The 24,929-nt window shown below is 38.4% G+C and overlaps 1 protein-coding gene across 3 annotated transcripts in view; it reads left to right on the top strand.

Annotated features, from left to right (window-relative positions):
* Positions 1–4,986: 4,986 nt before the first annotated feature.
* Positions 4,987–24,929, top strand: part of lpp (LIM domain containing preferred translocation partner in lipoma) — a 147,047-nt gene continuing 127,104 nt past the window's right edge. The window contains exons 1-2 of one of the 3 annotated variants that reach the window (XM_068318491.1): positions 4,987–5,549; positions 10,038–10,103. The gene's annotated coding sequence lies outside the window, so the exon portion shown is untranslated. Of the gene's footprint in view, positions 5,550–10,037; positions 10,104–11,430; positions 11,533–24,929 lie in introns of those variants that run through there. The other 2 variants (XM_068318489.1, XM_068318490.1) reach the window with 2 other exon arrangements.

Below are 24,929 nucleotides of genomic sequence, written 5' to 3'. Positions count from 1 at the left end.
ACATGACAAATTTTCATCTATCTATTATGACCTATCTATTATGGAGAGCTGCTGTCTTTTCACATGTTTCAGTAGAGTGAGGATAAAATTAAGAACCATCATATCTGTGACATGCATAGCTACAATCCCCGACTGCCGAACATCAAAGAGCCCTTGATTTCCTCTCACTGAGCATGTTAATGGGTGCTTGATTGATAACTGGAGTTCACAGACGATGCAATGTGTCGTCTAAACTGTTGGAGGCTGTCTATTTGGAATCAGTGCAAGACGAATCACTGGCGGGCCTGGTAAAAAATTGCAAGTGTACACACTTGCAAATAAGCTGTCACACATTACAAATGAGATTACCTTTCTCGGTCTGCCCCGGAACTTTGAGATGAGGGGATGCAGGGGAAAGACACTAAAATAGCTCCAATCGTTTGGTTCTTATCAGAGCGCTCGATCTGCAAACGCTGTTTATGCTTCTTCTATGCACAGTGGGAAAAAAAAGTACATTCACAGCTTGAAGCACAATGTAATCAGTTGCAGCATAGTGCGAATTATCGGTTAAAAGATAGGACTCCGAGTGAATGACTCCCTTTTTCACATTCGGCTCCTAAAAGTAATGACAGGGCTCTAATTTGTTGCAAATATTTTCACCAAACTAACTCATGCAAACTAATCAGCAATTATATCATCCCTTCATTCACAAGAGATAAAACAACAATGTTTGAATGTGTTGACATGTGCAAATAGACGACACATACAATAAGTGCTGTGAATGACAACTGTCATACAACACTGAGAACACAGAAGAAGCAGTTATTGTATTTGCGTTCAATCATGAACATGCAAACTAATTGTTTAGTTTGCATAGAGAGGTTCACTGAGGTCAGGCAAAGCCCGCATGTAGCAAGAGCTCTGTTGTGTATCTGATACTGCTGTGTATATGTCATACATCTGAAGCGTTTTGAACTTTGATGAATGGGAAAAAGCAGAACAACTCCCGGTTCAAGTGCAGCTGAGGATAATGAGTCACTATAAACTGGAACATTCAAATATTTATGTGGAGAACATTTAATCAAAAATGTGAAATTTATGTTATTTATGTTTTAACAATTGACTAATTAGAGGTAGCCATCATTACAGACCATTTCTCAGTAGGCACCGTGACAATTCATCACAGTAGAGACACAGGTGAAGAAAAATATATCTACTTAATACACTGACAGAGCTTATGTGTAATAGATACACCATCGAGCCGAGTCGTGTTAGTGCAGCTTGTTACACCTCACATTTAACCGTCTGCGTCCAAAATTCTATACTGCAAGTTATTTTAAGATGCTTTTTAGACTCTCTAGCAATGTGATGAAGGTAAGAATGAAGAAAGTCTCTATACACATCCTAAAATACATACAGTTAACCCCAACATTATTCACACCCCTGGCAAATAAAAAAAATAATGAATGCTTCCTATAATTTCTGATTTCTGTTTGCATGTCTCCACTGGTATTTTTGCTCAGCAATGAGCTACAACTCTTTCAGGTTAGAGGTACTCCTTGCCATCACCCTGAACTTTCAGGACTCCAGGTGGGCCACTGTGTAATTGGAACGATTTTATCCGCTAACTACTTTTTCGCCACTTTTCCTGCATATTTTGGGTCATTGTCATGCCTAAATGTCCACTGGTGACATCTGTCTGCAGACTGTCTAATAATGTTGTTGAGAATCTTGATACATTGCTCTTTTTTCATGGTACCGTTTAGTGTGATTTAGATCTCTGATCCATTGGCTGAAACACCCCTCCAAAGCATTAGGTTCCCATCACCATGTTTCACAGTGGGGATAGTGGTCCTAGGGTTGAAGGCTTCTCCTTTAATCACCAAACAAAGCATCCATCATTTTGGCCAAACAATTTAATTTCTTAATCAACTGACCACAAAGTAGAATACCACAAGTATTCTTATTGTTGTTCAGATGAGTATTTGTAAAGGTCAGGTGGACTTTTGTGTGCCTTATCTGTAGAAGTTGCACCCTACTTGGTCTGTGGAACCCTTCAGTGTGTAATGAATGTTGAACTGTCTACCTTGAGATGTTACAAGTAGCAGAGCCCAGATTGACCGGGATGGCCTTGATGGTGATTCTTTTTCCCCTCTTCATATCCTCCTGGTCAGCACAGGTGTCACTTTGGGCTTCTGACCATGTTCTTTGACTTTTTCCATAGTGTGGCTGCACAGCAAGGCAGTTCCAGGTCTGCGTCCCGCTCTGTGCGAAGTTTGCATGTTCTCCCCATATCTGTGTGGGTTCTTTCCAGGTTCTCCAGCTTTCTCCCACCTCCAAAAACATGTGCTTCAGGATAATTGGCCATTCTAAATTGCTTGTAGTGTGTGAGTGTGAGAGTGAGTGTTTGTCTGTCTATGTATGGTTCTGGGATGCACCGGCGTCGCGCCCAGAGTTTGTCCTGCCTCACGCCCTAAGCTAGCTGGGATTGGCTACAGCTCCCCGCGATCAGCTAGAGTGGATGAAGCAGTAGAAAATGGATGGATGGATCAATCATCTTGATTTTTTTTTAAATATTTATAATAATTTTCTCTAGCCACTGGAACTTGAAAACATTCAAATTTGGCCTTCTTGCCAACTTGTGAGAACCACAGGTCCTCAGTGAGTTCCTTTTTCTTAGCCATGACTGTCTACAAAACAACTGCAGAGAGCTGCTGTTTTTCACCTGTTGAGTTGATCAAACTGTTCCCAATAATTCAGGGTCATTAGGTTGCTTTAGAACTGCTTGGACTGTTTAGAATGGTAAAGAACATTGGATTATCCAACAGACTGGGACAGTCTGCAAAGGTTGTGATTAATTTTGGACATGCCACAATGAGCTCCATGCAGCATTGAGAAGCTCTCAAAGTAGCTGCACCTCCAGTTTTCTGTCCAGTTTCTCCTCTTGTGGAGATCTGCATACATGGGGTTTATTAGAGTACGGTCACTACAAACAGCTTATTGTTGCAACTTGAATCGTCATCAAAATAAGTTCTTTTTATAATTTTGTGGACAGACTGTTGTAATGAAGAGGCTACATATGTGACAATAAAATATAAAAGTGTGATATATTTTGGGGTTAGCGTGTTTGATATTTATTGCTGATCACGACACAAAATGTGGCTGTTTTGTCCTATTTTTATTGTTCTTCAGCAGCAATGTTTCTGAAGATTTTTATTTCCAATCTGAATGAGTTGTATTGAATAAATAAAGGACAGGAGGCTGTGCTTCAATCAGATCACTGAGCAGCAAAAACAACAATCATGGTTTGAGCATCATTCTCTATCAGTGATAGTGATCTTAAACCTTCAGAGATTCTAGGACACATTTCATGGTCAAGCTGGTTGGCAGACAGACTGAAGCGGTCAGAGTGAATGGATGACATGAATGCTGGCTATTTTTGAAAGTACACAGTTTGTATACACAGAGAGTGCAACCATATTATGAAACATTGTCTCTTATTTACCTTGTATCTGTTAAAATAATTATAAAATATAGTAAATAACGATTATAAAAATATGATAAATTATATTTGCCTCTTTTAATGCCCAGTAATGAATTCTATATGACATTTTTTATAGTTTTATACTAGAACTGTACTTTTTTGAACAGTAATATGATTATATGATGGTGACACACTGGTGTGACTCTGACAGCTGATAAATACTCATCCTGGCTGATCAGTCTGACTAACGTGTCCAATCACCGTGGCGATTGATTCCATAACTGAAGCCTACCATCAGTCAGTCAATCAGATCTCTATCTATACAGAAGACAGTGATTAAAAACTCTCGTGTTATTTTCCAAACACCCACTGAAACCTATTGATCTCATGCACACGCTCTGAAATTCATTGCACTTATCTTGACGCGTAAAACAGAAACCCTGTTTAGAAATTGATGTATAAATTGTTTACTATGTGACTTCCACAGTACAAGCACTGAGGTCTGGTTTACACTTGTAGTGCTTGTAGTGCATGCACTCAAAGCAAAATCTATGAACCAGACTGCAGCTAGAGGAAAAATCAAGCCCTGGGTGCTTGCATGCATGTTTTTCTTTTGGCTATTTTAACATTTAAATCAAAATTACTCTCACTAGTGTTTGTTATTAAATCGCAGTAACACTTCAGTATATGACAACTAATATTTGAATATTCACTACTGAACAAGGCAGCCAATTAATACTCTGAGGGCCACATCAGCATCATGGCTGTCCTCAAAGGGCCAGATGTAACTTGTGAACATAGCTAAGTGTAACTAAGTGTAACTACTCCTTAATCTTAAATAACTCTGAATTTATTTACAAACATTGCAGTTACACAGAAAAAATATATTTGCTTGTTTCTCTGTTATAACATATCTGTATATCATTTTAATTTTCAGGTTATGAAACCCACATAACTCCATCAATCAAGGATCAAACTATCCAAGAGAATAAAGAGAAATAACATTGAACACAAGTTAGGACATTATTGCATTGTGGGAAAAGCAGTTTTGGCCAAAGCACACTTTTGATATTTATTTTAGACACTGAACTTTTATGCTCTCACGGGCTGCATAAAATGAGGTGGCGGGCCACATTTGGCCCCCGGGCCTTGAGTTTGACACATGTGCGATAGATGATCAAGTTGATCAAGTTCATCACATGCATGAGAGCGCCGCCCCATGCAAAACAAAGTGTGTGTCTATGTGTATGTTATTATTATACCAAGTCGCAATTTACCCTTCATTGTGTAAGTATTCTACAAATATAGCAAATAAACGTCTTGCTGAGATGCCTCCCTTTGAAATGTCAGTAAAAATATTTTCTTATGGAAGTTTCATTCACAGTAAACAAAACAATACACACTGAAAAGCCATCATCATGACAATGAATTTCCAATCACGCTAAATGGAAATGAGTAGCTCAGAATATAGCTTCTATAAGAATATTGTGTTTTAGGTGCATACATTGCACAGATATTGCAGCATCGCATGTAAAATGATTCACACTGCTTTATTATTCCATGATCAGAGAACAGTTGATTTAGTTATATGATAATTCGTCAGTCCACAGCTTGAGGGGGGGAATGTCATAAATTACATGTCTGCAATTTCTGTTTTCTATTTCTGTATAATATGTACTGTTAGACACGTTTAGAGCGAAATTAACATTTCTCAGTGTGTTACACGTTATTCAGCTGGTTGTGACAGCGTCATGTGGTTCCAACATTGTTAGAGGGAGAAATAAAGTTCTAAACAAATAAATAAAGTTAAATAAATGACTAAATGTTCATGGAGGATTTGTCTTCTTTCCACACTCCCCGTCTCCCGTGACCAGGAGCTGACGGCGCGTCCCGGCCGCCCGGCGGTGCTCCGGCTGGGTGACACCGCTGGCCCGCTGCCTTACATGGGCAAACTTGTGAACCGACGGAGACGGCTGGAATTTCACAGCGTGACGTCACCGCCTACAACTCTCCCACAATTTGGATCAAGAAGTTAGACTTTTTTTTGGTGGGATTTGAGCCTGTGTTATATTTCATATAAAGCGAGGTAAGCGACACTAGCGAACATTCCGCGAACTCTTTAACACATGTGTGATTCTTGGCTGCTGGAAGTGGAAATGGAGCTTTGACTGATCGGAGTAGCTCGCCTTCAATTTGTTCGGCCTTGTTCGCTATGATATGGATTGTACTGTAGTTCACAACGAGGGCGTGGACTCCGTTAGTCCACGGCTGCTCCTGTTCCGTGGGGTACCAACAATGCTAACATGTCGCTAGCTCGTTAGCACACCCCGAACCTGGCCCGGTCCAAATGGGACATATTAGACACTTTGAGCCGGCAGATTTGGCCAGGAGGGTCGCTGGGGCGTCTCTGGGTGTCTGTTTTTAGCCAGGTGGTCTGCCGTTCAGCAATGCGGAAGAAAGCCAGCGTGTCACCGCAGAAACACGACGAGCCCCACAGCGGAGGCGAACGTGTGGCTAACGACACTTTAGCCTCCAAGTCAGTGAAGCGTCCCGTCAGAAGAGGACTGTTAGCTGCGGGCTAGCGGCTAGCTTGGTGCGCTGACGTAGACACATAAAGTGACGCTAAGTCCTTAAACACACACTGATTTATTTACGGTACATTTTCACCGTTATTTTTTTAGTAATTTTGATGTAATTTTAAATAACTTGGAAGAAAAGTTTGTTTTGCTCAGTATCCAGACTATGGTGTTCATCAGGCTCCACATATAATATAGGATTTAGAGCACAACTTGTCACATTAGCATAAATGAGCGCTTTAAGTGTAGCTCTGCTCTGGATTGACTGGCAGCAGTAAACAATCCCTGTTGTCACATAAAATCTGTGGAGTTCTGATTTAAAGAATGTGCAGGTGACTCTAAAACCCAGACAAAGCTTTCCTTCTTACATGTGCAGAACTCATCCTGACATGTTGTTCATGCCAACAAGGCAGAGCAGATGTTAGGTGTAGTCCAGACCACTTCCCAGGCAGAAAATCACCCTGATCTGATTGAAGTGACTCATCCTGCTTGAAATTTTGAAGTGTTACCTGCTTTGGTTGTTTTTGCTTCAACTTTTTACAAAAAGACAAAAAACAAAACAAAAAAACCAAACACATTCCATTAAATCTTAGGTGTTCTAGCCATGTTTATTGTTGTCTGATGAAGTGTTCTCCCACAATGTTTCAGTTTGTGTCACATGTGTTCTGTACGTGTGTGCTCATGGATGCACACCTCCTACCAGTCATCTAAAGCTTTTAGATTGCTCATAGTTTAAATCAGATTGCTGACTGAGTATCTACCTGATCTGAACATCTTTTAATATCCATCCGTTGTCTGAGAGAAGAACCTTGGTGCTGACACTAGAAAGTGTTCTGTCATAAAATGTAGTTACAAACACAAAAAATAAGGCTCATTTTCAGTTTTTAAAAGATTGTATTCAAAGTTTGACATGTTGGATTTCAAATCAATAATATCAAGGTCTTCTGAGAGCGCTGTCATCAAACCGAATACATCTGCGTCGCTCAGATACATTTTCATTCCGACAACATTAAACAGAAGCGTCTTTAAAATCTTTGGTTGAAAGGGCTTGTTTGACAGCGCTGATGATGTTAAGGTTAAAAGATGAGTGCTGCAGCTGCCTCTGAGCCCGAGCCCCCCTGGTACGTTTAGTCAAGTTATTCTACTGTTTATGTTTCTTGACACATTTTAATGAGGATGCTGCTTTTTGAAAGCAACAGCAGCCTTCTCTCAGACTGAAAATGCGCACCTCGTAAAGCAGCGCTTGATGTCAAGACAGCAATCCTGCAGTGTTAGAGTTTAAACAACACAATGTTCATGTGTGTGGTGTATGGTGTGTGGTCTGTCAATAAAATTAATCTATTATTGTTAATTTGATCATCCATTTTTATGTAAAAAGATATGCCTTGGGGTCTTTGGCAGATTGTGTCCAAAAGATACTTCATACTTTTATAAAGGTATTTCCAGAATCTCTAAAGTCTGTTCTTTCTGCTATCTGGACAGAATAATTATGCAGCTACTATATGATGACCGAAAACAATTTTTTAAATCCTGATTTTACCCCAAATTGAGCCTCATTTTCCAAATCCAAACGAAGACTGTTTCCAGCATAGCCATTTCTCCTTGTGTATGTTTTGAACCAAGATAAAAACATAATTATGTTGCTATTGTGTAAACTGGTGTGTCTTTCAAATGTCAATATAGTGTTAACAAAGCATGTTTTCATATTTGTCTTGTGATTTCTGTAAAGAAAAGGCTCATACAGCGTGTCTTTTACAATGTGAAACTGAAGTTATGTACCACCAAAGCCTCATGCTCTGCTAGTTTGGATTGTGTTTATGTGTTTCTCAGGCATTCATCCTCTGTGCAAAACCCTTAAATGGAAGGGAAGTCAAAATCTGAAAGTCAGAAACTAATCCATGATTTTTCAACACATACAGCTAATAAACATTTCTTTTGTAATACAATAGGAATCAGCCAATGAGTATTTCTTTTTCTTTTTCAGGACTGACATAAATTATAGGTAGTAAAAAATTACTGGAACTGATAACCTTGAGATAAAAGAGTAAAAATTTAGAATAACTGCTAATTGAATGTATGGTAATTTTTCACATTTTACTCAAATACTCAGTTTTGAGAATATCAGCCCTAAATAAATGAATAATTGAACTGAAGTTTGGTTGGTTTATAGTTAATTTGCAGATTTTGATTATGACATTTCAAAACTGTTATATGTTGCTACTATTAGATCAATCAGACATACTGAATGTATACAGATACTGATAACAGGAACAATGTTGAATATCAGTTTGCTGTGGTGATAAATGGACAATCTCCAGTTAGATTGTTTGACTCAAATATGTATTCAACATGGTTGAAGGCCAGCCTTGTTATAGTGGGGAAAAAAGGAACTTTTTATTATTTTATTAGGTAATGACACAATCAAGCATGAGCAGACTTACATGCAGGGCATGGCAAGGACACGTCAGGGCCTGCTTTACATGTGTGCTGACGCACACAATACTATTGTCTGGTTTTTACTCAAATCTGTGTAGATTACAGAAGCATCCTGCACTGAATCGACCAACCTGTGCAGAATTCCTACGTGACCATCATAATGAAACTGTGTTCCTCAGGGACGTTTTTGTGACTCTCTAATGAATGAATCAAATATTATGAGTTCATGCTCATACTGGCACTCATTGCACCTTGGTGCTCATAGGGACTGACATGTACTTAATGTGAGACCTTAATTAGTTTCAGACTATATTTCTTGAACTGTCTACAATACATACAGCTTGTTCTCTTGTCTAAGTGTGCTCTGCCAGAGCTGTCGATTACCTGATTACACAATTTTAAGTTAAATTGAAGGAAGGACACTCTGGTGCAATTTTATTTGAATGCTTCTAACACATTATGCTTTCTGATTCTGTTAAAATGATTTGAGCTCCAGGAACCACATGCAATTGACAAATTCCTCAATACAGTGCCAAACTATTTATTTTATAATTTACAGTAATTTAAACATTTATGAACCCTCCCTATACTGATATTAAAACACCTTCTATCTGTATTACCTTTACCCACACTCTTATCGACTGTTTTAAAGCACTTTTGTGTCTCATGGAAGACCGAGACTGACGGAATGGAGCGCACTTCTGGAGGCTGTCAATAGAATGTGCGTACAGTATCACGTGACTGCCTATCAAAAAGCAACGATGAAGTGAAGTCGCGAGCGTTGATGCACGAATGAGTGAGGGCGCACTGTAATTCTTCTATATACCACTGACATAAGTATCAGACTCAGTTAAAGCCAGAAGTCTGACTAAGCTATTGCTAGACTAAAACAAACTAAAAAAACATATCAGTCTATGATAATCAACCCAAAAGCAAGTAGTTAAAATAATTTATTAAATAAAATAGAAAAATGAATTTTAGTACATTTAGACAGAAAAAAGTATCGGAGAACTTTATCCAACTATTCTTTACATTCTTACATGGAGCTTTTTTAAAAAAATGTATTATCCTAACATCATAATAAGGAAATACAGTAATCCATAAATTATGATGTAAAAATCACTCATATATGGTAATTGTGTGTATGATGTTTTGAAAATCCACATAATAATCCGGATCGAGTTCCACATATTAGGTATTAGTTTTGTCTAAATGCTTGTAACTCTGCTGTAGAGGGTTTTTTTTTTTAATGTAGTGTGAGTTGTCGTGTCAGCATTGTTTTCCCTGTACCGTATCACTACATTCAACGATTACTCCAGAAGGCTGACATGTATCTGGTGAGAAATGGCGCACTAAATTTTAAACGAACAACTTACACCCAGGTTCATGCAGGATTTATAATGGCGTGTCCATAATTTGTCTTTTACCTGATTAAGCACATCGTCTTGGAAACAAATATCTGTGAGGTGATGGGACCAACGGATCCCGTTGGCGAGGCCCTGCTTGGCACAATTCTAACTATAAGATCCATTTGAGTCTCATTTGTTTCTCTATCTCATTAGATATCACCAAGGTAGAGCAGCACTCCAACAGTTTTCCAGAAATCTCACACCCAGAGAGGAGGAAAGGTGAGATAAAATTTGCCTTACTTTGCTGTCTTGTTTTCTGTTTACTGTGTTTTGTGTCTTGCTGGAGACTGTTGATAGCTCAACACACCTACTGTCAAGTATTTTATTTTGGTTTATCATAAACTGTTGACCACCCCTTCCCTTGCTTGGGCTTAAAATTCTTAGAAAACTTTGATGTTGTGGGTAACAACGATAAGACAATATTTATATTTTTAATCAATTTTGTGTCTTTTAATGAAATGCCGGATCCAATTTAGAAGAGCAGAGGAGGCGTTTGACGTCAACAAGTATTAGCTGTCGCTAGCTGTAAAAACACCTGTTATTAAAAGTGGACAACTGTTTTATTCAAGTCTTTGGATCTTCTTACTTTTAAGGGTCTTTTATTAAAATTGACATCGCAGTCCAGTTTGGAGCTGTGTCTTCAATTTGTTTGTTTAAAGCACCCAGTAAATATTTCAAGATGTTCATGTAAAAGCTGGACTAATTCTTTTTTTTACTAATCAGGCTGTTATGGCTGTGGTATAGCCTGAACAGCATCAGATTCATGATTTTTAATGAGAGTGAGAGTCCAGAAAGTGGTCACGCAAATCAATTGTTTCATATATTTAGAACTTTCTAAACATGCAAGTTTCATTCAGCGGGTGCTCTCTGGTCCTTTGACATTTGGATGAAAGTGGTTGTGCTGTTGGAGGAAATGAGGACTTCCAAGCCAGATTGCTCTTCAACACAATTCCACCCCAGGCAGGACAATGTAATGTTCTTTCTTAGCAGCTTTTAATATTAGCGTGATCTCTGCTGACCCACACTGCTGATGGGGAGTAATCAGACTTTAATCAGACGTCCTTAATCACTTTAAGACAATCTGTGTGACAAGATAGCTTCTTAGAGCAAATGGACTATCTGACCTCTATAGTCTGCTTCTGGTCACCTGAGTTGATAAAGTAAATTATTTTTGTATTAACCTTCATTTTTGCAATTAATATTGAATCTTGTATTCAATGTTAAGCTAATTTGTCTACATTTAGTCATAAAAGCTGGTTCTTGTGGGACAGACTCACAGTGTTAGCATCTTAGGTCACAGTAAACTCAAACGGATTGTAAAAAATTCTCCACAATCAACATTATTTTTCTTAGTGAAAGGTATGCACCACAGAACTGGCTCTGCTGAGTGACTCTGGCTCACTGACTATGGCATTCCAAGTTAAAAGCAAACCAAACTGATATTGCCCTCAATACTGTCTCCATATTTTCTCCATATTTGGAAATGTTTACCTCCTCATGATGGTTGACAGAGGTTGGATGAGGGGATGTGAGTCATTTCAGCTGCAGAAGGCTTTCTAGGGGTGAGGGGAGCCATCCAAGTGACTGCCGTTTAGTGAAGCTAGCAGTTTTCTCAGTGCTTCAGTGAGCAGTCAGCTAACCAGAATCTGTGAGTATAATTCTATATTGATTTTTTGTCATCTTCTATGTTTTAGTTTACTAGTTACTGGTTTACTGGTCTTTTCCAAAAGAACTACGCATATAAAAGTAATGTGATAAAAGTTAAAAGAGGTAGAATTATTGAGTTGTCCATGTCCCTTTTTAAATTGTTTTTTATTGTATTGTCCAATATCCAGTATGTAGATATAAGGCTACCTGTCGTCTTACTTAAAAGTTTGAGAAGTGTGAAGGTGATGCTGCTGCTATTTGTTCACACCAGACATCACACAATGATCCTGTGTGTTTCTCCATGTATGGAAGAGACGGATGATATTTACTCACCAGATATTTTGGGAAAGGGTTTGGAAAGGTTAGACGAACCCAGAACAGTGGTGGGAAAATCTTTGACTGTGACATTGACCTTGAGTATGATTGTCTGTCAGTATTGTTACGAGATGAGATAAGGGTGAACTGCACTAAAGTCTGTTGTGTCTGACATACTGATTGCAAATTATTGGATGATAACTGTTAAATATTTACGCACGTTTTCCTGATAGTATCTTGTGGGTGAAGAACTCTGACTTTGCAAACACCCACTGATATCTACAGTGTAAGAGGTCCGACCTTTCCCCTTTGTCATATAGTTGTACTTCAGACATGTAGAGGCAGAGGTCTAGCATTGGTAGGCGAGGGAAGCTTTGAGCTTCAATGGCTGGTGCTGCTCATTTTACAAACTATTATCTCGTAACATTTTTCTTTAAATCCGTCTGTGACTGTATCAAACTTAAAATGAGCTTGCTTTTAAATACCACTTTTGAATGTTGGATTTGTACACTTTCGCATTAATTACTTAAGATAAGCCATTCATCTCTGGATTAGAGGGCATAAAAGCCATGTTTTCAGCCATTCCTCGCCATTTTTTGCGTCCATTTACATTGCACTACTAACCAGTAGTACGAACCAAACTAAATTGACAGTGTGTTGAATTTTCCTGATTTACTGGATACTGGATTTTTGGGAGCAAAGCTCTACAATACAGTTAGTCAACACTAATTAAGACAAAACCATGCATTCATAACTAGTACAGGTATCTTTTAAACAATGATTAATTTTATTCTTGATGATTAACCAAATTATTTCCAACTGTACATCAGCCATTGATTGTTGTGAATGAAATTTATTTTGTACCCTGTAGTTGATGAAGCCTTGACTGTCCAAATTTCATATCTGTCTAAAGTGCACCTCAAAGACCTCTATGAAAAGGCAGATTGAGGTTTGACTAATGTTCCTCGTCTGAGTCAACAGAGCAGCGTACTAACAGTACCAAACGGATGTGAAACTTCTGTGCATATCTGAGAAAGCAAAATGTCTTCGTCCTTGAGAGTGGACACTCAGTTTTCAGTTTTGCGATATGTGGAACACAGTTGTGGCTAAAAGGAGAAAATGAGTACAGCCACAAATTACAGCCCATCGTCACACGCAGCACCCCTTTATGTGTCCAATTCGTGACGTCAGGAACTATCAAACAAATATATTCGACAAATAACATTCATATGACTGGGCGGGCTTAAGCCATAGAAATTAGATCAGTTCATTTTCTACAGAAACTGCTGTCACAGACGGGTACAAATTAACAGGTGATCTCTAAGATTGTTTCCATGTTGCATTACTTCCCCAAGGATTACATTTTATTTTTCCATAAATATTCATTCTCCAAAGTCTATCGTAAAACGTGTTATCAGAATAATTTTCCTCATGCAGCGACATCTACCAGTCTTACTGTTCAGTGAGCTGCCCCTCAGGTTAAATTTTTCTTTTCAGGAATTGTATTTTTTAAAAATATCTTGTTCGCTTTTTTCCCTTTTGTTTTCTTTTGAAGCAGGAATATTGATTTTCGAAAGAGATATTTCAAATCATAGCTAATCACCCGTGCAGTTGAGTGTTAATCAACAAAGGAGGGTCAGATGAGGGTCTCCATTGTGACTGTAATGCATGATCTCAAAAGGGCTCCTACACCTGATAAACATCAACATTTTTATGAATATTTGAACATAATTTTGACATCAACATGAAAATTAAGGCATTGCTATAGATGTCTGTTCTTGTGAGGTCCACTAAGCTTTGACTGCTTTTTAGATCCATTTTTTGGTGTCAGTTGTGAAGCTACAACTTTTAGGGATTGAATTGAAAGGTTGGAATATTAAAACTATCATGCTTGTTCTTGCATGTACGCTTGCTAATTGCGGCAAATCTTGGCAAAGATGTAGCTGTGTAACTGACTTTACAGAGTATGATCAGATCCCTGACTTCTTGACTTCTTTCTACTTGTGGCACACATTGCCTGCAAGGCTCCCAAATCTTTATTGGGAAAGAGATTGAAGAGAGGGCGTAAGGAGGAGTTTTGTCAGAACGGAATGTTAGAATAAAAACTATTCTCATTCTGTAGCGGAATAATGAACTAATGCTGCTAAAAGCTATTAGAAATATTGAAGTTCACTCCCAGGTTTATTCACAACCACTGGTTTCTTAGGGCCATTGACATCAAGAGGACTGTGACACAGTTCTGTGGCTCCACGACTTTAATAAGCCGTGAAAGTCACCGGTCGTGGGTTACATCAGTCTTTGGCTGTATCTCCAGCTCACTTAAACTGATTTAATCTCCTTTCACTCTACTTTGCAATCCTCAATTTCAAGATGTTGCTATTCCCTAGATTAAGAGTGTCTGTTTTCAAGACAAGTCTTCCAAATGAATCTTGTCAACAAATTAAGGCACGATTAACAAGAGCAATTACACTGTGGATCTGGCTGAGCTGGGGAGCATCAAGCTAAAGTGGAGATTATCTTTCTTATTAAGGAGAATGACTTTAAGGGTTTGATTACTTTCTGTTTTTGTGTTTAATTTGTGATTACTCTACACTAAAGATGGCCTCTAATTTTTTCTCTGTTGTGTAGATTTCTGGTTCAGATTAAAAATTTTGGATTGTTCTCAAATATTGAAGTGCAATTTCTGTTTTGCGGGGGAAATTTACCATTGCGGTCCCAACAATCACAGGTAATCATTCGTTTTGGAATTTTCAGCTGGCGACCCACATTTGTCTGCTTTAATGCCTATTTTTAATGAAAGTAATGACTGAAACAATCACTATTTTCTTTTTTCTTTGTTACTGCTACATTGACAAATATGGAAAGGTACCAACAGCACCACCAACAATAATACTGCTTGGCAACCTAGGGTCTGATGGTTGTCCACTTTAAATTCCTGACGGTGCTACATAACAATTTTGATATTATAAATCTTTGCACAGAGGTGTGTAAATGTCAATGACAGATGGAAAATGTATTAGTTACTATTCATTATTTACTCTAAATAGTTCAGCTTTTTATTATTAAAAAAGTAAAACAGCTAGAGACTGCAACATCCCGCGACACCCCTGAATTAAAAAATTTACCCTAACCTACTTGCATAGGTCAAAGATCAAAGCTAGTGCTCTGACCTACTTTCATAGATCAAATAATTAGTTTTGATCTATGGTCTTACTCACACTGGCCTTCTCCCTCTTTCTTTCTTATCCAGTTCCTGAGTGTACAAAAATTAAAATTTGACCTTGACCTAATGTTATAATCTCATTTTCATACCCTTTGCCACCCGAGTAATGTGTTTCTTTGTTTCATCTTTCTATTTGCAACGGTTGCGAAGATATTTGGTGGACGAACGGACAGACGAACAAACAAACAAACAAACAAACAAACGAACGAACGAACGCGTGAACGCTGCTTTGAAGTGGGATGTAAACAGTTTACATCCCACTCACCTGAAGTCTTTGTGATATTGTTGCCTGTCTCAGCACAGGCAAACCTCACCCTACATTGTTAATTGGTTCCAGAAAACACGACGTATGTCGAATTAAGTTGTCGCCAGGCTAAACCAAAAATAACCATTCCCAGTTCTGTACTGTACTTTATTTGTGAGTGCATATTCAATTGGGTAATAAAAAGATCTATTTTCATTAAAATTTTTACAAATTTTATTTTTTAGTATAGTACAAAAAAAATCAGAATTTCCAAATAAGACTTGGCGATGTTTACCATACATCACGGATGTATGAATAAATAAATATGTATGAATGAATGCTAAAATAAAAGCATTTACAGGAATTAAATAAAGCAAATACTGTACAGGAATTCTTATTTAAGTCGAGTAAAAATGATATAAACTTGATTTTCATTTTTTGGTGTATTTCTTTTGAAAACCGGCATATAGTCAAGAACGGCGTAACTGGAATTGACGTGTGCTGCGGTATACATGTATTTAAATTTGTGTACCACCCTAATTCTATAAATGTTCGATTGCATGAACAGAACAGGATGAGATAATTTAATCATATGATCATGTATTAAGTCAATTCAGACTAAGGATTCACATGATAGATTGAGAGGGTGCAGTGGTGTTAGCTGATGCCATCAGCCAGCCCAGGCTGGCTGATGGCATCACCTATGAGTCCAATTTCAAGTCAAACGTAGTTGGTTTTAAAACGTTAAGATTTAAGATCCAACAACATTGTGATCTAAAAAGCATTGTTTTTGACAGACGTAACAGGATCACACCTCTGTTTTACCCAAGGAACAACTGTATGACACGAGACATTTCATTTTCCTCCCGTTCACTTGTTCCACACACCTTTTTTGTGTTTGCCTTTTCTTTAATATCAGAAGTATGACTATTGCAACTGACATACTACCCTTTCACTAGGAATCTAGGGTCAGCTTTTAGTTCACATGAATTCAATGAAGGGAAATCCTGAACAATGTAAGTACAGAGATTTGTGTGTATGGAGATGGTTTACTGTCTCCTTGAGTGACATTGGTGGAAACTGGCAGGTTTTCAGAACGTTACAAGCTGAGTCAACATAAGGTATTTCCAACATAAACTGCTTAAGTAAGGACGCTCCTAAACATCAACAGCAGCTGCGTAGACTTGGGATTGTCTCCAGAGTAAAACGATACTCTGAAACTTCAGGGTGTTTTCGTGCATTGGTCACACTGCGGTATTGGTGCCACCATTAAATCAATTAGCAAATAAAGGTAAGGTTTTTCAATCATGCATGTTCTGTCCTGTTATTTCATCTCCTTCCAATGATTTTCTAATTTTAATTAAGGATATAACACACACAAACAGGGTCTGTTTTGGAGACAGAAACCAGGGCCAAGTTTTTTTTCTGTGAAGTGCTGGTCTGATGAAATGATGGTTAAATTCCTGAAAAGATGCTGTGGTTGAAAATGTTCAGTGTTCCTTGAGTCCAGTTATGCCTTTAAATGGTCATAGCCTCCCCAGAACCATCCCTGTTCCCTTCAGCCTGGTGTATTTCTGTTCATTGTTTTCCAGCACTTTGGAGACCAGTAAAAAAAACATTGTCATACTGACAGTGAAGCTTGTTGTGTGCCAGAAGTGACATTTTCTCTGTGTCCCTCTCATTTAGGATCAGATACCACTAACTGATTAATCTCAGATTAGGCAAAAGCTAGAGGCTAATGGGACACTTTACATTCATTTGCACAGCACACGGTGACAGATGCCAGCCCCTAAAGACAGGCAAATTACTAAGGAGTGCTGTTGGCAAAACACAAAGCCAGTAATAATGTGCCAGAACATAAAAAGTGTAAACTACATAAATCAGATTAGAATAATGAAAGGGTGAAAGCTGTCTGCGGACATGGTCAGTGTTACAACCCAAAACACAATTCTAGTCATGAATGTCAAAAACAAGTCAGGAAAAAAATCAGTCATTAAACGTCATAAGTCGTTGTGGATCAATGGAATATTCCTGAAATTTAGAGTTGTTGTTTTTTGACTAGTGGTGTTTAAATAAAGTAGTTTGTTATAACTTTAAACTATCAAAAGAAGCATTGATTCTGTAATATCCTTCAATATGTACATGATGTCATCACTCGAATTGCTGACTGAGCCTGCCTGGTCCAGGTGAAAGGCTCGTGAGACTTTCAATTAATGACCTAGGCTATAGTTGGGTTAATTTGGGGGTGTAAATTAAATACAATGTACCCTTTAAAACTGAAATTCTTTGTTAAGTAATTCAATTACTTATTTCTCAAGAGAGAAAGAAGAGAAGAAAGGAAATTGCTTGGCATGTTCCTGGTTGAAGTGGTCCAAAAACCAAATATTTCAGGGTCTGTTTTGTAAATGATTTAGAATTTGGAAACTTTGTCTGATGTTTAAGGAAATGTTTAATTGAATAGGAAGAGGTCTGAATCTTTGCCCCACTAACTCTTTCTGTACTTACACAGTTGAATTGTATCAATAGCATAACACTTTGAAAGAGCTGTGTTCATCAGTCTACTGGCACATTATATGTAGGAATATTCCAAGTGACTCATTTTCAGGATTAATTGCCCACCGGTCCCCTATGGTCAGTGAATGCAATTACCTACTGACCCAAATCATTCCTCTGGCAACAAGTTGGTGTCTCTGTCCTGGCAGAGTCACCTGGGAATGAGGTTTCATGTAACCTCACAATCACCCCTTAGCTAGTCTAGTGCAATGATTTACACACTTTCTTTTCTTTGTCATAAGGTTATGAGTTGTTACATTTCAAATATGTCATCTTTTGTATTTGTGTGCCTGCATTGTATCAACTGTACCAACAAACCTGATATGCTTTTGTTTTTACGTCTCATGTCATGTCTAAGTACTTATGAGTTTAAAGGTTATGGTCTAGGTCTTACTGATTTGCCCCAGAATCAGTTTCATTAATGGATTATCCAATTGTGTATGATGTAGCGTGCCTTGTGGATCATGTTCCAAAGTCCAGCTGCTCTACACACTGACACACAGCCTTTACATGGCCTGCTTGTTATTTGAACTCTTTTGCTTGCTGTTTTAGGTCTCTGAGGGTTAAGCTGGGGTTGAGCAGGACCTTACGTGTCAGGTTTGAGGTCACTTGTCACATTAGATATGTTCACTAATCCCTTAAATCCCTTCACTGCCCCAACTTTCACTTGTTATTGAAACATCAAATTTGGAAGAAACCAAGCATATCTCTAGATTCATTACGCCACCTGTGAGGGACTGCACTTGTTTTTTTTTTCTTGTGCTACGTTATTGTGAATGCTTATTACAAACTGTTGATCTGAATCTTTGTCTATAGAAATTTTCTATCGGTAAAATAACTCCAAAACACTAAACAATGACTGTATTTGTGTGACACCATTCACATTGTTTCAGCTACTATGACCCAGCCTCAAGTTAATGGTCCAAAGTAGATTTGTAGGGAGAAGAAGTCAAAATCAGTTCTATCACTGTTTTCACCACAGTTGGCTTTTTAAGGGACACTGCTCCCCCTTGAATGAAACAAAATATTAAATTACTCTGCATGTACTGTATCTTCTTTTCCTTTCGGCTTTTCCCTTCACAGGTCACCACAGCGAATCAATTGCCTCCATCTAACCCTGTCCTTTGCATCCTCTTCTCTCACACCAACTACCTTCATGTCCTCTTTCACTACATCCATAAACCTCCTCTTTGGTCTTCCTCTAGGCCTCCTGCCTGGCAGTTCAAAACTCAGCGTCCTTCTACCAATATATTCACTATCTTTCATCTCAGTCTGTCCTCTCTGACTTTATCTCCAAAACCTCTAACATGTGCTGTCCCTCTGATGTACGCATTCCTGATCCTATCCTTCCTGGTCACTCCCAAAGAAAACCTCAGCATCTTCATCTCTGCTACCTCCAGCTCTGTCTCCTGTCTTTTCCTCAGTGACACTGTCTCTAGACCAAACAACATCGCTGGTCTCACCACAGTTGTGTACACCTTTCCTTTCATTTTAGCTGAAACTCTTCCATCACACATCACACCTGACACTTTCCTCCACCCGTACCATCCTGTCTGTACACGCTTCTTCACCTCTTTTCCACACTCTCCATTGCTCTGGACTGTTGACCCTAAGTACTTAAAATTCTCCACCTTCTTGATCTGTTCTCCCTGTAACTTCACTCTTCCACTTGGGTCCCTCTCATTCACACACATGTATTCTGTCTGACTGCGGCTAACCTTCATTCCTTTCCTTTCCAGGACAAACCTCCACCTCTCTAGCTTCTCCTCCACCTGTTCCCTGCTCTCACTACAGATCATAATGTCATCTGCAAACATCATAGTCCATCGAGATTTCTGTCTAGCCTCGTCTGTCAGCCTGTCTATTATCATGGCGAACAAGAAGGGGCTCAGAGCTGACCCCTGATGCAGTCCCACCTCCACCTTGAACTCCTCTGTCACACCTACAGCACACCTCACCACTGTCTTACAGTCAGTCCTCATACCTGTCCTGCACCGCTCTAACATACTTCTCTGCCACTCCAGACTTCCTCATACAATACCACAGTTCCTCTGTGGACACTCTGTCATAAGCTTTATCCAGATCTACAAAAACACAATGCAGCTCCCTCTGGCCTTCTCTGTACTTCTCTATCAACATCCTCAAAGCAAATACTGTATCTGTACTACTCTTTTTTTGTCATGAAACCATTTTGCTGCTCACAAATGTTCACTTCTGCCCTTAGTCTAGCTTCCACTACTCTTTCCCATAACTTCATTGTATGGCTCATCAGCTTTATTCCTCTGTAGTTGCCACAACTCTGCACATCTCCCTTGTTCTTAAAAATGGGCACCAGCACACTTCTCCTCCATGTACTGTATAGTGTTATAATTTTCAGATTTTTTTTTACTATGTTGGGTAAAATAATGGCGAATACTGAGATCTATTCCATTATAGAATATTTTCTGGTCAATGCATTTTCAACACAGCAATCATAAAACTAACAATTTCCTCTTTCTGACACTGTTGGCAGTTATGGCTGAGCCTTCTCAGTAACTTTTATCCTGCAGCGCTGGTGGAAGGCCTCTGCTCTTTGTAAAGGCTCTGACAGGAACACAGAGCTCAGTGGAGACACTGCGCAGTGTGGACACTGGTATCTCTGTATGTGCTCTGTAGCATAGAGAATTCACATGTAGACAAGATTCTAAATTGACAATGACTTTTGTGTATAGATGTAACTTTTAGAAACGTGGGCCCAACGCATTGAAGCCTGTCGGACTTTCACATCATGAGTACAGTCGGATGCAAAAGCTCCCTGGGCACCTCTTGGGAAGTTGCTTGTTACCAGGGGCAAGGCTTTTCTGTTGCTATTATATTTACATACTAAGATAGAATTCATCCATATTGGCTCAAAAACAGAAACATATCAAAGAAAACCATCCAAACTAAAGCTGTGCTTACTCTACTGGAGCTGAGAAAACACAAAATTCTTCTTTGAATCTTAAAATTGCAGACACTACATGATAAGCTCCATCATACACCACTGTATTTCATCAAGATTCTAATGCTTGAAGTGGCAGTGAATGCACCGCCGCATGTATTCTCAGAAGAAGCAGCTCTGTCATGTAAATATGGTTTAGAAAGTCTTCACATACTTTTTTATTACCTACAGAAAGAAACAGTTGGGATTTAAAGCATTAGTAATTGTATGTCAGCTAACGGTAGCCAAAAAGGCTCAAATGTTTGCTGGTGCTAGATAACAGTGTTGGTTGCTCCAGGATGTTTGAGACTGTGATGTTACAGTATTGACACAGGTCATCCAGGTTTTATCTATCCTCCTGAATATCAAACTGGGATGGTCCCAGTTGTCTAGACGAGCAGACAAGGAGGTGTGAGACTGGACTGCATGAACATCAGCTCCAGTATTAGTACCAGTACCAGCACCAGTACCAGCACCAGCAATGGTCTAGTCAGTTAACTCTGCTTGCGAACAGATGCGAATTGGCCCAATTCTCCTGTAGCTGATTTGGGGGTTTCAAATGAGAAAAAAAACTAGAAGCAAACTTGTTTAAAATCGTTCGACATGTCCAATCATGTAGCAATTATTTGACTGCAAAATTGCATACTTGGTCAGAATGTAACATACTGGTTACCATTTTTGATTTTACTTTTTTTGTTTTTGTTTTTTTAAATCACTTATTAACTGACTAAACTGGTCCATGAATGTTGAAACTCGCAAATTTCAGTCTGGAATGCTTTGAGATTTTTCTGTTTGAATGTGTCTGACGCTGAAGAGGCGAATGATGTCCAGGGATCATGATAGTGAACAAAGCAAAACATTGAAGGACTTTGTTTTTTGAGCTTATTTTGTAGAAATTTATTCCTCTCTACCCCGATGCTCTGACTGAAAGGTTAATATAACGATTAACTGTAATGATTTGTATTTATGCAAAGGACCTGTATTTTGGATTTCAGTGGTTAGAGATGAAAATTACAAGGCAATGATTCTTTAGAGAATTCCTCCCATTGTGAAACTATGTGTATTTACATCTACAAGAGGTATAATAAAAAATTCAAACTGGTGCTGTGCCGGTGTCTCTGTGTCCTGTATTCCTGTTCCAGTGGAAACGATCATGAATGGTTCGCAGGTCAGGTATAAATCAAATGAACCACTTACTTTCTGTCAAGGTTATTTCCTGCACTCCAGACTACCCTAAGGCATATTCCTGTAAGCCCAATAGTGCTGTACTGTACCGAGCTCAGAAAAGGTAGCATGCTCTGCTGCAATGCTTTAAGAAGTGTTTATAAATACACCATAAAGGGCAGAGAAGAGGCCAAGGTGTTTTCAGAGATATGTATTTTTCATTGGTTTGGACTCTTTGAGGCTGTAAACATTAAGGCCCAATCAAACTGTCCTTTGTAGGAGCACTTTGAAAGCATGTGTCCACAGAGGAAATGGGACCACCACTCTCTACCTTGGTGTAACTGGAGTAATCTTTAGGCTAGCTGTAAAAAAGGCATCATGACTATTCATACAAACAGTATATATGAATGTGTGTGTGTATATATATATGTCGTGTATAATATATATATATATATATATGTATGTATAAAATATAAATATGTATATGTGTGTGTGTATAGACATGTGTGTCTATATCAATGTACACACACACACACACACACACACACACACACACACACACACACACACACACACACACACACACACACACACTACATATACTGTATCTACTGAGTGTGTATCCAGTGAAGAGGGTTGAAATAGGAATGTGTGACGGATGTAGACTTGTTTGCAGTGTCTTTCTGTCCGTCCATCATAACCTGATAAATAAAGATCTTTTCAGGACTGAAATCACATTTCTTTGACAGATTGGGAGTCTTTAGAAAAGCGTTAATGGTCTAATGCACATGGACGATCACTTGTGTCTGATAGTAAATTACTCTATCTGAATGTTTAATGGATTTGATAATTTGACTTTCTAACTTACTGTGTATCTTTCCCTCATCTACAAGGCTGAAAATAGCTTAACCTTAGTTATAATAATGGATTTGGCATTGAATGAAATTGGCTCATTTTGTCTGACTATCAAAACTAGTGCTCAACACTTCTGAGGGTTTGTGGTGTGACAGCAATTCTTTTTGATTAATGATTAACTCTCCCCTTAAATGCAGGAGGAACTGTTCAGCTGACTTTGTGCAATGCCTGTTGTGGGACTCCGTGATAGACACAGTGGAACTTGTTGTTTATTGGTTATGGACCTTTGTTGTAGCTTCAGGCTGGGGGCATTGTTGTCTCTTTAATTTATTAATTCATTGACATGACCAGTGGACAAACTTGGTCAGCACTTTTGTTTCTTTCCTTGCTTGCTTTATTATATTATTTTCAAACCATTGCAGCAACGCCGTTGAACATTCTCATGAGTCATTTTAAAACCATCTCCATTATCCAATGTCTGAGTCTAACTTTCAACTTTTTAATTTATATTTGAGGTTTCAGGGCTGGTGCTCAGACAACTACTCTTTTTTACATAAATAAAGGCAGGAAATATGACTGTTCTTATGTGTTCTAAATGTAATTTGTGTCTTCAATATGTAGACTGTGCAAAATCAATTCTACAAGTGTACATAATTAAATAATCGTGATGTCATATAATTGAACCACAAAGACACAACCTTTGAATAAGATACATAAAACTGCAATCTTAGTTCTGCAATTTTAAATTTAGTATTGTCACTGTATTTGGCTTTAAGTATTATTTAGTTTGTTATTTCTGTGCAGTATATTGTAATTAAACTGTATAAACTGTAACAGAAGTATATTGATAAAATAGTTCACAGACTAACATCATTCTATCATTCCTTCCACCAGTGAATGTGGTTGACTTACTGTTCCTCAACAAGCAGACCGTCAGTGATAAACTTTATCCTGTCACTCGCCGGCGTCTCCATTCCTCAACCAAATCCAGCATGCCATGTAATGCTGTACGCAGTAGTATAATGCGTGCTGAATGTAACTACATTACAGATGTTAACATACAGTATACAGCAAGGAAGGCTGAAGTGAAGGCTGTTGTGCTTGTTACCTTTCCAGAAAAGGATCACATGCCAGGGGCGCCACCAATCAGGGAAGAAAACGGTGAATGGTTTGAGGCATAAAGTCAATTTTCTATTTTGATGGATCCAGACTAGAATCCAACCCAGGTGTTTTCAAATTCACACGTTTGCAGCTTATCCTGTAACTGCAAACCTAACTGTCTATGTGTTTGTGGATGTTGCTTGTCAGCGCCTGACTGCTGTATATTCAGTCAAAATCTGAACACACTGAATGTAATTTGTGAACCAACATGCTAATCTATGTCGAAATCATTAAAAAATACAACATTGCTAATCATCTGCAGGTACATTCAACTATCAACATACTTTTACTGACACCAGTTTGCAAAAATAATGTAAATAAGTGTTTTAAAAAATTTAGATCAGATTTAGCCCTCACCCCTATATAACAATGATTTTAACAAATCAATTCCTGATTACATGACTTAAAGTATGATTGAAACTCCCAGTTTCATAGCATGTAGGGTGGATAGAGAATGGGGTCAAAACACATTTGCTAAAAACGGTTACAGCAGCTGATGGTTGGTTGGAAATCATGGACAATAAATAGCAGTGTTTCTCCCAGAAATCTTTTTAGGCCCAGCGGCAGTTTTGGTTATTTTTGTTTGAAAAGCAAAAGAGTGATCAAAAGCAGAAGACTATTGATTAAATTGTGTTTAACTTCTTGCAAATAAAATAAATTCTAACTAGGGTAATGAAAAAAATGCATTTCAAAGCATAAAAGAATCTATTCTAAATGAAAATATAATATCAAATTAGTTAATATATAAGACACACTTAGCACATCGTTGAGCACAGTTCATGTTACTTATTGATCGTTCTTTACCACTCTGGATCCCAGCTAGACTTTTGACGTTTGTGCCTGTCGACTAGTTCAGGTTGACATGTGTTAGCGACGCTTAGCAGTTGGTCTTGAGCTCTTGCGACCCTCTCCATCTTATTCTGC

The sequence above is a fragment of the Antennarius striatus genome, chromosome 7 (assembly GCF_040054535.1).
Source record: "Antennarius striatus isolate MH-2024 chromosome 7, ASM4005453v1, whole genome shotgun sequence".
Lineage (NCBI taxonomy): Eukaryota > Metazoa > Chordata > Actinopteri > Lophiiformes > Antennariidae > Antennarius > Antennarius striatus.
This window is presented reverse-complemented; position numbering and strand designations above follow the sequence as displayed.